The sequence below is a fragment of the Protopterus annectens genome, chromosome 9.part0, assembly GCF_019279795.1.
Source record: "Protopterus annectens isolate FY-2018-M chromosome 9.part0, PAN1.0, whole genome shotgun sequence".
Classification (NCBI taxonomy): domain Eukaryota; kingdom Metazoa; phylum Chordata; order Ceratodontiformes; family Protopteridae; genus Protopterus; species Protopterus annectens.
In genome coordinates, this window is record NC_056743.1 from 1,154,910,321 (window position 1) to 1,154,923,851 (window position 13,531).

The following is a 13,531-nucleotide window of genomic DNA, read 5'->3' on the forward strand; positions in this document are numbered from 1 at the left end:
CTCGAGAGTCACTTTTACCAGCTCGAGGCAGCCCCATATCCCATGATGCAAGGTGGTAAGTACCCAGATCTCGTTTGCCGCTTCGCTGATGAGGTCCTCCTTTTGCCAGCTCCTGGTAAGTGTTTAAATTAAACTGCTTTAGCCCCTTTTAGACGATTTTTTCTTAAAAATCTCTTATTTGTTAATTGTAAGCCCCTTTTGACAAAAATTTATCCTTCCTCCTTAATTTTTTTAGTCAGGCCTTCTTTCCCTCCCATCCCCCCCCTGTCAGGGTGTGTGTGTGTGTGTGTGTGTGTGAGGTTTTTATTGTTTGTACTTTAATTTTAATTGCTTGTTTGGGACTGTGTGTGTGTACTTCTGTATCCACTATGTCCAAAGAGCAGAGGGTCTCGGGCTTTAAGAAGTGTGACTCGTGCTGTCAGAAGATGTCTCTGACAGACAGTCACACTTCTTGTTTATACTGCCTGGGACCTCTCCACCTGCAGGACTCCTGTGCAATATGTCATTCTTTTAGCCAGAGAGTCCTGCAGGAAAGGAGAAACAAATTGATTTTAAGGGGACTCCTTAAACCGGAGGGCTCCCCGGCCAAATCTGCTCCGGGAAAGCCTTCCAAGTCTAAGGCCCAGGCTTCTGTACTCAAGCCTTTGGCCTTGGCTCCGACTTTGTCGGAGTCTAGATCGGCTCCGGCTGGAGCCGATCCGACATTGACTAGATCTTCGGCACCGGTGGCTATCGGTGCCGATACTTCCATGGTCACCTTGGTGTCGGTTCCGAGTTCTGGCTCCGACCACCATGTGGCTCAGGCTTCGGTGTCAGCGCCGACACCGCTATTTCTATGCCTGCATCGGCTCCGTCTGGAGCCGATGCGTCTAGATCTTCTCTCGGAGCCGAAAAGTTATCGGCTCCGACTGGATCAGTAGCTTTGTCTGCTCCGATGGTTCCTTCGAGGAAGAGGTCCAGGTCCCCCTCTTTGGAACCGATTCTGTCGGCTCCGGCCTCACCTCTTCTTTCGGAACGGAGCCATCGGAGCCGATCATCTAGGTCGTCCAGGTTATCTGACCATGATTTAGAGAGGGTGGTGAGTAGATTATTAAAATCACAGGCACTGGCCCAGATGCTTCATAGTCCGTCTCAACAGACGACTATTAGTCCACACCCTCTTCAAGTTCCTCCTTCGACTCTACCCCAGAGTTTGGAGCTGGAGTCTACGGGGATAGTTACTGCTATGGCTGAGGGGCAGATACCCCCCCCCCCTTCTGCACCCTCGGCATCTACTCTTATCTCCTCCTCAAGACCTTCCTTGGAGGGTTTCGGTGGTCGGGCTTCCCTGGTCTCCTCCGAGGGGGTGAGTGGCATCGAACCCTTGTCCGACCCCGCTCTTCCCCATGGAGCTTCGGCCTTGGTGAGCTTGGCTCCGACATCTGCCTCGGAGCCTTCCCTTTCAGTGGGCCCGGGAGTCCCAGTTTCTTCGGAACGGGTTCTCTCTGATCTCCCTGGGAGGGGGGCCTTCGAGGTGATGAAGAGTGTACTGGCCACTGGACTCAGTCAGCAGTCTATTCCCTTAGCTCCTCCCTCTACAGTGCCTATCGATATCTCTTCCATCTCTCTTGCTCCCGGACCTAGAGATCCACCGCCTCAGGTTTCCCCATTGGGAAGAACCCCCTCTTCCGAGGATTCTCCTGATCAGTCAGGAGATCCTCCGCGCAAGAGGACTTGTAAGAGGAAACAGCTGGACTCCCCTGAGTCTACCACTTCAGATACCGACTTAGATGAGTCGGAGGGATCCCCAAGATACCCCTCTGAGGATGTCTCCTTTTCAGACATCCTAGAACTCCTAAAACAGAGGGGTAACTGGCCCTCCATAAATCCCTCTGAGGATGAGTCGGTATACCTAGAGGCATTTGGATCTCGACCCTCCACCTCCTGGGTGTCTCCACCTTTCGACCCCCTTATGGAGGTTATTGCTCGAAAGGCTTGGGCTGCTCCGGATTCTGTAGAGCCAGTTCCTAGGAGGCCGTCTAAATTTATTACAGCCCCTTCTGAAAAGCAATTCCTCACAAAAGGTGTCCCTGTTGATGCCATGGTGGTGGCGGCTGCCACTAAGAAGGAACTTGCAGATCCTTCCGTACCAGTCCATCCTCCTAATAAGGATTCTAGGACCATGGATAGGTATGGTAAGCGGATGTTCTCCTCAGCGACCTTTACCATGCGTTCGCTGAACTATTTGTCACTTCACCAGACTCCAAAGGGACATCCTCAAGAAACTAGGTGAAGTAGTGCAGGATCCTACGGCTGCAGGGGCTCAAGAAAAGATTGCTTTTCAGCTAGGAATCCTTAATTCTATAGCTAACTCCTCCATGCGACTGATCTCGTATGCAGCTGATGGAGCGAGTAGAGCCGCGGGTACAGTGAGTGGCTCTTAGACGTCAATCCTGGATGCGGCTCTGTAATTTTGCAGATCCCTTTAAGGCGTCCTTCACGAATTCTCCCTTTGATGTGTCAGCATTGTTTGGCCCTCAAGTGAAGGATACATTGACCAGGTGTGAGCAGGACGGCAAGACTCTTTCTGCCGTAGGGGTCCGTTTTTCTACCCCCTCTAGACCTTACCCCAAAGGTCAGAAGGGCGGAAAAATGTGGTTCCGTAAGTCCCAGGGAGTCACACCGGACACACACAGTCAGTTTACTCCTAGAGGCAGAGGGGGTAATAATAACAGACACCGCTCTAGAGGCAGAGGGGGTCCACAAAACCAGGGAAGCAGAGAGCCTCTCTCTGACAAGCCCTTCCAGCATCCCTGAGATGTTGCCCGACTGTCCATCCTTGGAGGCAGTCGGGGGAAGACTATCGCTGTACCCAGAAGCCTGGTGTTCCCTCTCTCAAGACAGATGGGTACAGTCGATTATATCCGAGGGTTACAAAATTCCTTTCGAGGAAAGGCCTTTCTCTCACAAAAATTCCCTTCCAGATGTACCACCCGCTCTAAGGGAAATTGCAGAGTTAGAAGTATTAAAGCTTCTACAAAAAGCCATTCAGCCAGTTACAACAGACCATTCTGAGCCCGGAATCTACTCAAGATTCTTTTTGGTCCCCAAAAAGACGGGAGACTGGAGACCAATATTGGATCTCAGCAGACTCAACAAGTCTGTGAGAAAGACAAGATTTAGAATGGTCACACTTCAATCAATTTTGCCCTTCCTAGAGAAGGACAACTGGATGTGCTCAATAGATCTTCAGGACACGTACTATCACATAAAAATTCACAGACGCTCCAGAAGATTTCTCCGCTTTCGGCTGGGGTCCAGTCATTATCAATTCAGAGCCCTGCCCTTTGGTCTCACTGCACCCCCCAGAGTGTTCACCAAATGTATGGCAGTGGTCACGGCTCACCTGAGACGCCAAGGATTCCAGATGTTTCCGTATCTCGACGACTGGCTCCTTTCAGCCACCACCAGGCATCAACTTTTTCAAGCCAGGGATTACACCCTAAATCTCTACACTCAATTAGGAATTTCGATCAACTACGAAAAATCCTCCTTATTGCCCTGCCAGTCTATTACTTTCATAGGCGCAAACTTAAACACTGTTCGGATGTCAGCAACCCTCACAGACCAAAGAATCTCAGATATCCAAAGTCATGTGAGGATCATCCTTGCCAGCAAAAAGGTGCAAGCCAGAATAGTTCTGAAGGTGTTGGGCCTCATGGCTGCGGCTATTACCCTTCTTCCTCTGGCCCGCTTCTACATGCGTCTTCTTCAGTGGATGTTGTTCACTCAGTGGTCTTACCAACAACTTCCCATGCGTCATCAAATCCTGGTGACACAAATTTGCAAGAATCATCTATCATGGTGGATTACTTCTCCCCAGATTCACCAAGGCAGACCCTTTGTATCCCCGGCCCCGGTAGCCACAGTCACTACGGACGCCTCCCTGATCGGGTGGGGGGGTCATTATCAGGGCAGGATGGTTCATGGGACGTGGCAACCGTTCGAATACCACCTGCACATAAATGTCCTAGAGATGAGAGCAGTGCTTTTAACGTTGCAAGCCCTCAACGACTTTCTTCCCTTGGGAACAATTGCAGTTCACACAGACAAACATGTCTGTAGTATGGTATATCAACAAACAGGGCAGAACCAAGTCCTACCCCTTGTGTCGAGAAGCTCTCAGACTTTGGCAATGGGCGATCTCCTCTCATCGGTTTCTGGTAGCAACGCATATCCCTGGGCAAACCAACATTCTAGCGGACAGATTGAGCAGAGCTATTCTCATGCCTCATGAGTGGTCTCTCAAACAAACAATCTATAGTGGAGGAGATTTTTCTAGAATGGGCCCGCCCATGTTGCGATCTTTTTGCTACTCCCCAAAACAGCAAATGCCTAGACTTCTTTTCTCTCTTCCCACTGCCAGGCCATCCCCCCAGAGACGCTCTAACCCAGGATTGGCCCCAGGGACTTCTTTATGCCTTTCCTCCCTTCCCGCTGATTCCACAAGTACTCCAGAAAGCCACCGTTTGGAGAGCCAAAATGATTCTCATTGCTCCCTATTGGCCTCGACAAATTTGGTTTCCGTTCCTCCATCGTCACCTTTTGGTGCAGCCGTGGCATCTGGACCCAGTGCCAGACCTTCTGATTCACCAATCGGGTCAGCTGCATCGGTCTATTCCTTCTCTCAACCTCACAGCGTGGTTGCTCCACTTCCTTCCTTAGCCAGGCTTCCTATGATCTCTAATCCTGTTAGGGATATCATAGTGGCTTCCCTTAAATCCTCTACTAGAAGGATTTATACCAGCAAATGGAAACGCTTCTCTTGTTGGGCAAAAGCTAAAAATATAGATCCTTTTACTGCCCCTGTTCAAGCAGTTTTGGATTTCTTAGCGGAAATCTTTCACGCGGGCTCTTCATCTTCCACGGTCAAAGTTCAGTTGGCTGCTATCTCGAACTTTCATGTTGGTTTTGCAGATTACAACATTATGTCCCACAGGCTTTGTAGAGCCTTTCTAAAAGGAATTTTTCTCCTGAAACCTCCAGTCAGGAGTCCTCCTCCTCCTCAATGGGACCTAAATCTCGTGCTGACATCCTTAATTCTTCCTCCCTTCGAGCCAGCTGTTTCATGTTCCCTGAAATTTCTTTCATGGAAAACACTCTTCCTTGTTGCTATTACCTCGGCAAGGAGAGTGTCAGAACTTCATGCTCTCTCTGTTCGTCCCCCTTATTTGGTCTTCCACAAAGACAGGGTATCCTTGAGAACTAATCCAACCTTTTTGCCTAAGGTGGCCTCGAAAAATAATTTGAACCAATCTATTGACCTCCCTGTATTTTTCCCTAATTACTCAAACAGATCGGAACAAAAATTGCATTATCTTGATGTTCACCGCCAACTGAGATATTATTTGGACAGAACAAAACAATTCAGGAAATCTGATCAGCTCTTTCTTTCTTATGCTGATAACAAGAAAGGCCTTCCTGTCTCCAAAGTGACCTTATCTAGATGGCTTTCTTCTGTCATCTCTGAAATCTATCAGCTCAGGGGAAAACAGCTGTGCTCAAAACCTAAAGCGCATTCAACCAGAAGCTTAGCCACTTCCACAGCTTTTCAGGCTAGACTTCCATTAGACACTATTTGTGCAGCAGCCACTTGGGCCACTCCTCATACCTTTGTTTCTCATTACAAATTGGATTTGGCCTCCAGGGATAGAGCCAGTTTTGGCTCTACAGTTCTCAAGAGTCTGTTCCATTGAGCCACCCAGGATAGAGGTGCTAGGGACGCGGTCCCATCAAGCAAGAATGAAGGCGAGATTGACAACTTAACATTGAGAAGTTATGTACCTACCATAACGTTCCATGTTAGTTGTCTTCTCTCGCCTTCTTTCTTGCGACCCTCCCTCCTGCCCCCTGGCCTGGACAGACCTTTTTTTCTCCCTATCTGGAAGAATGCTTCTTAAGACCAGCTAGTTCTGGTCTACCTTAGCCCATCCTTCAGGCTTTTTGCCTTTCCTTCCTTCTGGAAGTTTTTTGTGCTAGTATTGCCTATAGATAACAAACGAGATCTGGGTACTTACCGCCTTGCATCATGGGATATGGGGCTGCCTCGAGCTGGTAAAAGTGACTCTCGAGCTTAGCAAAGTGCCGAGTCGGAGCCGAGGATCGGCTCCGAACCCATCAAGCAAGAAAGAAGGCGAGAGAAGATAACTAACATGGAACGTTATGGTAGGTACATAACTTCTCATTTTATTGGTCCGAATGGCACAGTTTTTATAAAATGCTTTGTGAGGTAAAGCAGCTCATCAGCAAAATGGCTGACTCTGAGCTTGGCAGATTGGGTGCACACTAATGTTCGGTGATAAAGAACAGATGTCAGGATTCACCAACATTTTAGTAAGATGGATAACTTTTACAAAATGGCAGCTCATTAGAAGCATGTTAAATCTTTAGCTGTCACAAACACTCTGCCATTAGCCTCAAAATACAATATATTATGGAAGCTGCACAATCTTAAAATGGCAATGCCATACAGTAGATATAAAGTGGTAGTAGCTGTAGTACATGTTCACAATATAAACAATGCAGCAGCTTTAGATACATCGCACATGAGAGAAACAAAGGCAACAATGAGGCGAACTCCAAGTTTTAATACTGCTTGCGGTTCACTGTAGTTATACACCAGTAATTGAGGACTGCCAATCAAGTATAACAGATCACTGTTAATGATATCAGTTGATCTGTGAGGAAGTCATCCATGATGGGTTTAAATTACCATGCCTCTTTCCCATTTCCTTGTATCTTAGACAATTTTATGTAATTACATAACCTTATACAGTCTAGCTCTTTTGATTGTTTGCCTGATTTATGGAATGTACTTGTTTAATAATTGAGATAGACTAGTAAATATGGTATTCTCTCCTGGTCATTTTGTGACTGTCGGCATGTGTTGGCAGAACTTGCATAAGCTGACAGAAGCTGTAGAAATTAGTCATGCTGAAGTTAGTAGGAGAAGCAGTCTTACTTGCACAACTACTGAGAAGGTCTGCTTCCTAGGTCATCTAATATGCTGAGTAGATTGAGCATATGACCAAGCTAATCTGTACTCATTCAAAGCACTTTTCAGACTTTTAGAATAGTGTTATGGACCTCCAGGGACAGCATTTTGAAGTGCATTTGACCCTCAGCATTAATTTTATTTATGCAGTTAAAAACTTGCATTTGAGTAGGACAGTATTCATAGTTTAAGTGCTGTTTGTAGTATACTGCACTTTCCATTAAAAATAGTTCATATGCCAATTATTAGGCTGCAAGAACAGAGCATACCGCAGGGTTTTAGATTATTTTCCATGTGCTGTAGTTTAAATTTTTACCAGTGAAGTTCATTTGTGGCTTTTTGCGGTTCTTAGGTAACTAGAAATTTCCATCTCGTCCACTGTTTGCATAATTTCACATCTGTTCTCAGTGCACTCTTATGTAGTAGCATGTGGTCTTCATTAAGAAATCAAATGAAAGCAGTGATGTGAAGTTGTTCAATCTCCCCTTCATTCTTACTGATAGGTTCTGAGCCGACCATCGGCTCCGATTCAGCCAAATAAAGTTTGAGGTCCCTAAACAGCTCGAGGCCAAAGCCCTATCCCACAATGCACCACAACATTCCCCAGATCTAGTTTGCCGCTGCAACTGATCAGGTGTTCTCTACAGCTCTTGGCCTTTGGAGAGAGAAGTTTTGTGTTTTTTCATCAGAAATTTTCTAAAAGTTTTCTAATTGTTAGACAGTTTTAATGTGCTGTTCTCTGTTAATCTGTTTTTTTTTTTTTTCGGATTTTCTTGTTAGCAGATAGCTTTATTGTTGGGTTTGGCTCTGTTTTTCTGGTAGCTCTATCCCAAACCAAGTTAGACTTTGCAGTTTTTTGGTGCTTTTCTGTTATTAGCCGGTTAGGCTTTGGCCGTTTTTTTGGCCCTTTTTCTTCCTTTAGCCTGTAGGGTTTCTTACAGTTTAAAATTACCTGCCTTCTATTCTTAGCCGGTTAGACTTACCTTTGGTTAGTGTGTTGTTGCTATTACTTTTAAGCATGTCAGAGAAGGCTAAGTCTGGGTTTAAGAGGTGCCCTAAGTGTAACCAGAAGATGTCCATTACAAATGGGCACTCTACTTGCGTGTACTGTTTGGGCAAGGTACACTTACAAGAGGTCTGTGCCATTTCCCATGGCTTTAGTTCTAGGGTGCTAGCTGAGAGGAAGCGCAAGTTAGTGGAGCGAGGGTTAATCAAGTCGGCCTTTCAATCCGAACTGGACTTAGCTCCCGGTCAACCAAAACCCTCCTCTCCAGCATCTTCATCTGGCTCAGCACCGAAGGGCTCTTTGGTGTCGGTATCTACGAAAACTACTAAAAAGGCTACGGTCTCGGCTCCGGTGTCATTGGAGCAGACTGTTCAGATTTCTGGTAGGAGCTGGTCCCCAGTCTTGGAACCAGTATCTCCTACGTTGAAGTCCCCGATTCTGTGGTCACCGGCTCCATCGGTGGTCTCCTCTCGGGCTTCCAGACTCTAGGATTCGGATGTGGACCAAGTGGTGCAGAGATTTTTACAGGATCCGGCGCTTGCCAAATTTCTGTCGGTTTCGGCTCCAGCTGCTTCAGAACCGACAAAGTCCGCTCCTGTTGTTGTGGTTGCTCCTCCTCCGACTCGAATTGAATTGAAACTTCGGAGCCGGAGGGGGCCATTCAGTTGGTGGAACCGTCACTGCCGACGCTCACTTCTGACCTAGCGGTACCGACCACCCTAATATCCTCTGCTCTGGTGAGGGAATCTGGGAGCAGACACTCTCCTGTTGGTTCTGTTGGGGGGGGGGGGGTCGAACCGATACGTCGGTTCTGACTTTTCCTCTTGGGGCTTCGGCACGGATGAGTTCGGCTCCTACTTAAGGCTCGGAGACGGCGGTTCTGGTGTGGGAGGAGTCTTCGGGGTCTTCGGACCCGGGTACTTCCTTGCATCGGGGCCGTGGAGCCTTCGATGCCATGAGGAGAGCTTTGTCCCCAGGACCTCCACAACTTCTGATATGGCCACCTCCTCCCAAAAGGCACCTGCTTCTCCTCAATCACAGTTTCACCGCAAGCGTAGGGACCCAGAGCCTCAGGACACCCCTTTGGGGGAACCCTGCTCTTCCGAGACCGCCCCAGAGATTCCCACTGAGGAGGCCCCGCGGATGAGGATATTTAAGAGGACACATCTAGATTCCCCTCAAGAATCCATCATGTCGGACACAGATTTGGAGGAATCGGAAGGGTCCCCCTCTAAAGATATTTCCTTCGGGGATATCCTTGAAATCCTTAAGCAGAGGGGGGGACTGGCAGCCCCAAAACCTTACCGAGGACGAATCGGTGCTCCTGGCTTTCAGGTCCCGACCCTCCACCTCTTGGGTGTCTCCACCCTTTGAAGAGTTAATGGACCTTTTTTCTCGAAGGGCATGGGAGTCACCAGATTCTATGGAGCCTGTTCCTAGAAGACCGAACAAGTACATGTCAGCACCCCATGACAAAGCATTTCTATCTAAATCCATACCAGTTGATGCTATGGTCGTGGTGGTGGCTACTAAAAAGCAGATGGAGACCTCTACGTCTGTCCATCCTCCTATTAGAGAGTCTAGGATAATGGACAGATTCGGGAGGCCCATGTTCAGTTCTACGACCTTTTCACTGCAGTCATTGAACTACTTGACCCACTTCACACGTCTACAAAGAGATCTCCTCAAGGGGCTTGGAGATATTCTCCAGGTGCAGTAGCCGATTCGGTGGCGGACAAGTTGACGTCTCAGCTTGCTACCCTCAACTCCATTGTAAACTCGTCCATGCATCTCATGTCTTACGCAGCTGATGGAACGAGTAGAGCTGCAGGTACAGGACTCGCTCTGCGGAGACATTCCTGGATGCGTTTGTTCTTTTGTGGAACCTTTTAAGTCATTGTTTGTTAATGCCCCTTTCGATAACTTCTTATTTGGACCAAAAGTAAGAGAGACCCTCACCAGATGCAAGCAAGATGGTAAGTCTCTATCTGCCATTGGAGTCTGTTTTTTTTACCCCTATTAGACCTTATCCAAAAGGCCAACAGGGTGGGAAAATGTGGTTCCGTAAAAGCCAAGGAGCCTTTCCGAACTCTCAAGGTGAAGCCTCCTCCGGGGGCAGAGGGGGAGGCAGTGGTGGAAGACGACGTCTGTGTGGCAGAGGGGGTCTGCAGAACCAGGGTGACAGGGATCAGTTCCTTGGGAAACCCTATCAGCGCTCCTGAAAGGAGGCCCAACTGTCCTGCTCTGGAGGCAGTCGGGGACGTTTGTCTTTGTACCTAGGCGCCTGGCTAAATATCTCAGAAGACTGATGTGTACAAAACGTTATATCCAGAGGATATTCCATCCCTTTTCATTTTTACCCCAGACCAACAAAAGGAATTCCAGATGTTCCACCCAGTCTACAGGATATAGCATCCATAGAGGTCCAGAAACTATTGCAAAAAAGTCATCCAGCCAGTCCCAGTAGACCAGCAAGGATCCGGAACTTACTCAAGGTTCTTTTTGGTACCAAAGAAGACAGGGGACTGGAGACCTATTCTGGACCTCAGCAGGCTCAACAAATATGTGGTGAAGATGAAGTTCCGGATGATCACACTTCAGTCCATTCTCCCATTTTTAGGAAAAGACGATTGAATGTGCTCTATCGATCTACAGGATGCGTACTACCATATCAAAATGGCCAGGCCATCCAGGGATCATCTGCGCTTCAGGCTGGGAACCAGTCATTTCCAGTTTCGGGCACTGCCCTTTGGTCTCACTACAACCCCCAGAGTGTTCACCAAATGCATGGCAATGGTCATGGCTTACTTGAGACATTCAGGAATCCAGGTGTTACCTTACTTGGACGACTGGCTCCATACCGCCCCCACCAGGCATTAGCTTATTCGGGCAAGGGACGCTACCAGGGATCTCTGTTCACAGCTGGGCGTTACGATAAATTTAGAAAAGTCTGCCTTATTGCTGTCGCAGCGTACAGTCTTTATAGAAGCAAACTTAAACACGGTCTGCATGTCCCTGAAGCTCCCTCCCGAAAGAGTTATTGTTCTCAGATTGTAGATCTACTGTCAAAGCGAAGGTGCCAGTATCACAGATTCTCAAACTGCTCAGCAAGATGGCAGCAGCAATCATTGCAATTCACACAATGGACTTTTCAAGAATTACCCTTGAATCATCTAGTCTTGATTACAGACTTGCAAGAAAGACCTTCGCTGTGGCTAACGTCAGAGACAGTGACTGTGTGCGCCCATATGTTCTTCCCTCTCCGGTGGCAACGGTAACTACGGACGCCTCTCTGTTCGGATGTGGGGGGGCATTATCAGGGATGGACAGCCCAAGGTACTTGACAGACTCACGAGACTCATTTGCACATAAATGTCCTGGAGTTGAGAGAGCGATTCTTTTAGCATTGTAGGCCTTTCAAGACTCTCTTCCCCTTGGCACGATTGCAATCCAGTCGGACATGTCAGTAGTCTGGTGCATCAACAAACAAGAAGGAACCAAATCCTACCCCCTTTGTTGAGAGGCTCTGAGATTATGGAATTGGGCAGAGTCCACCCAGCGCTTTCTAACTGCAATGCACATCTTGGGGAAATCCAGCGTGATGATGGACAGATTCAGCAGAGCTATTTTGCTACCTCACGAGTGGTCTCTCAAGAACGTGATAGCGGAAATGATTTTCCGCACATGGGGCCAGCCTTGCTGCGACCTTTTTGCCACCCCCACAAACACCAAGTGCAGCAACTACTTTGCCTGATCCCTCAACAGAGTCTATCCCCGAGGGACACACTTGTTCACGATTGGCCTCTGGGACTCCTTTATGCTTCCCCCCCCTTTTTCACTGATTCCCAAAGTATTGCAGGAAACCAGTCTTCTGGCCAGGACACTTATCTTGATTGCCCCATATTGGCCTCATCAAATTTGGTTCCCCTTTCTGAAGCCTCATTTACTAGAGGAGCCTTGGATTCTGGACTCTGTGCCGGATCTGTTGACCCACTCGTCAGGAGCTCTTCATCCCTCTCTTCAGTCTGTCAGACTGACAGCTGGGCTGCTCCAATTCCCAGAATAACCAAATTACAGAATTTATCAGAAGTGCGACATATCCTATTGTCATTTCACAAATCTATTAGGAAACTTTACCTCAGTAAGTGGAAAAGGTTTTCCATCTGGGCACAACAAAATAACATTGACCCTTTCCAAGCTACTATGTCTGACATACTGGAATTCCTGATGAAACTGTTCAATGAAGGAGATGCAGCAGCAACCATTCGAGTCCAGCTCACTGCTATTTCTAATTTTTATTTAGGTGCATCCGAAAATGGTATCCTGTCTCATAAGCTGGCTAAGGCTTTTTTGAAGGGTACGGTGCACTTAAAACCACCGATTAGATCTCCTACTACTCCCTGGAACTTTAATCTAATCTTATCTAAGATTATTCTTGCGCACTTTGAACCTGCCTGTTCTTGTGAGCTGAAGTATCTTTCTTGGAAGACTATTTTCTTGGTGGCCATTACGTCAGCACGAGAATCTCGGAATTGCAAGCCCTTTCCGTTAAGCCACCTTATCTGATTTTTCATAAAGATAGGGTCTCCCTTAGGACGAATCCATCTTTTCTACCCAAAGTATGTTCGGAATTCACTTTAAATCAGACGACTGAGTTGCCCGTTTTCTTTCCCAACCATTCAAATCAATTGGAATATATGCTTCACAAGCTTGATGTGCATCGACAACTTTGTTTTTATTTGGATAGAATAAAAGATCTCAGAAGGGCTGATCAGCTGTTTGTCTCCTTCTCAGATTCAAAAAAAGGTGCACCTGTCTCCCAAAACTACCTTATCGAAATGGCTCTCTGATTGCATCTCCTTTATTTACAGTGAAGCTGGTATTCCATTACGCAGTAAGGTCAAGGCTTATTCTACAAGGGCAGTTTCTACTTCTGCAGCTTTCTTGACCAGGTTGTCCATAGATTCTATTTGTGCAGCTGCCACCTGGCCAAACCCACATACTTTTATATCTCATTACAAAGTGGACAAGGCTTCTAGGGACAGAGCTTCATTTGGATCTGCTGTCCTGAAACAGGTACTCCCGTGAGCCACCCAAGATTGTGGTGCTGGGGACGCTACCCATCGGTAAGAATGGAGGAGAGATTGAACAACTTCACATAAAGAAGTTATGTACTTATCATAACGTTCCATGTGAGTTGTTCTCACCTTCATTATTACGACCCTCCCTCCTACCCCCTTCCTATGTCTGGAAGCATGAGAGGTTTCATGCTGGTTTTGGTTTTCCTGGAGGGTGTCCTCCTTCCTGGATTCTATGAAATTTGGAATAGGTTTTTCCTCTAGTTGGCAGCAAACAAGATCTGGGGAATGTTGTGGTGCATTGTGGGATATGGTTTGGCCTCGAGTTGTTTAGAGATGTCGAGGTTTGATATTTGGCCGAATCAGAGCCGATGGTCTGCTCCGAACCCATCAGTAATAATGAAGGCAGGAAGA

General features: G+C 47.3%; 1 protein-coding gene across 1 annotated transcript in view; it reads left to right on the top strand.

Annotated features, from left to right (window-relative positions):
• The window catches only part of RNF20 (ring finger protein 20), a 1,863,764-nt gene that overhangs the window by 1,764,296 nt on the left and 85,937 nt on the right, over positions 1-13,531 (top strand). The gene's annotated exons all lie outside the window — the stretch shown is intronic.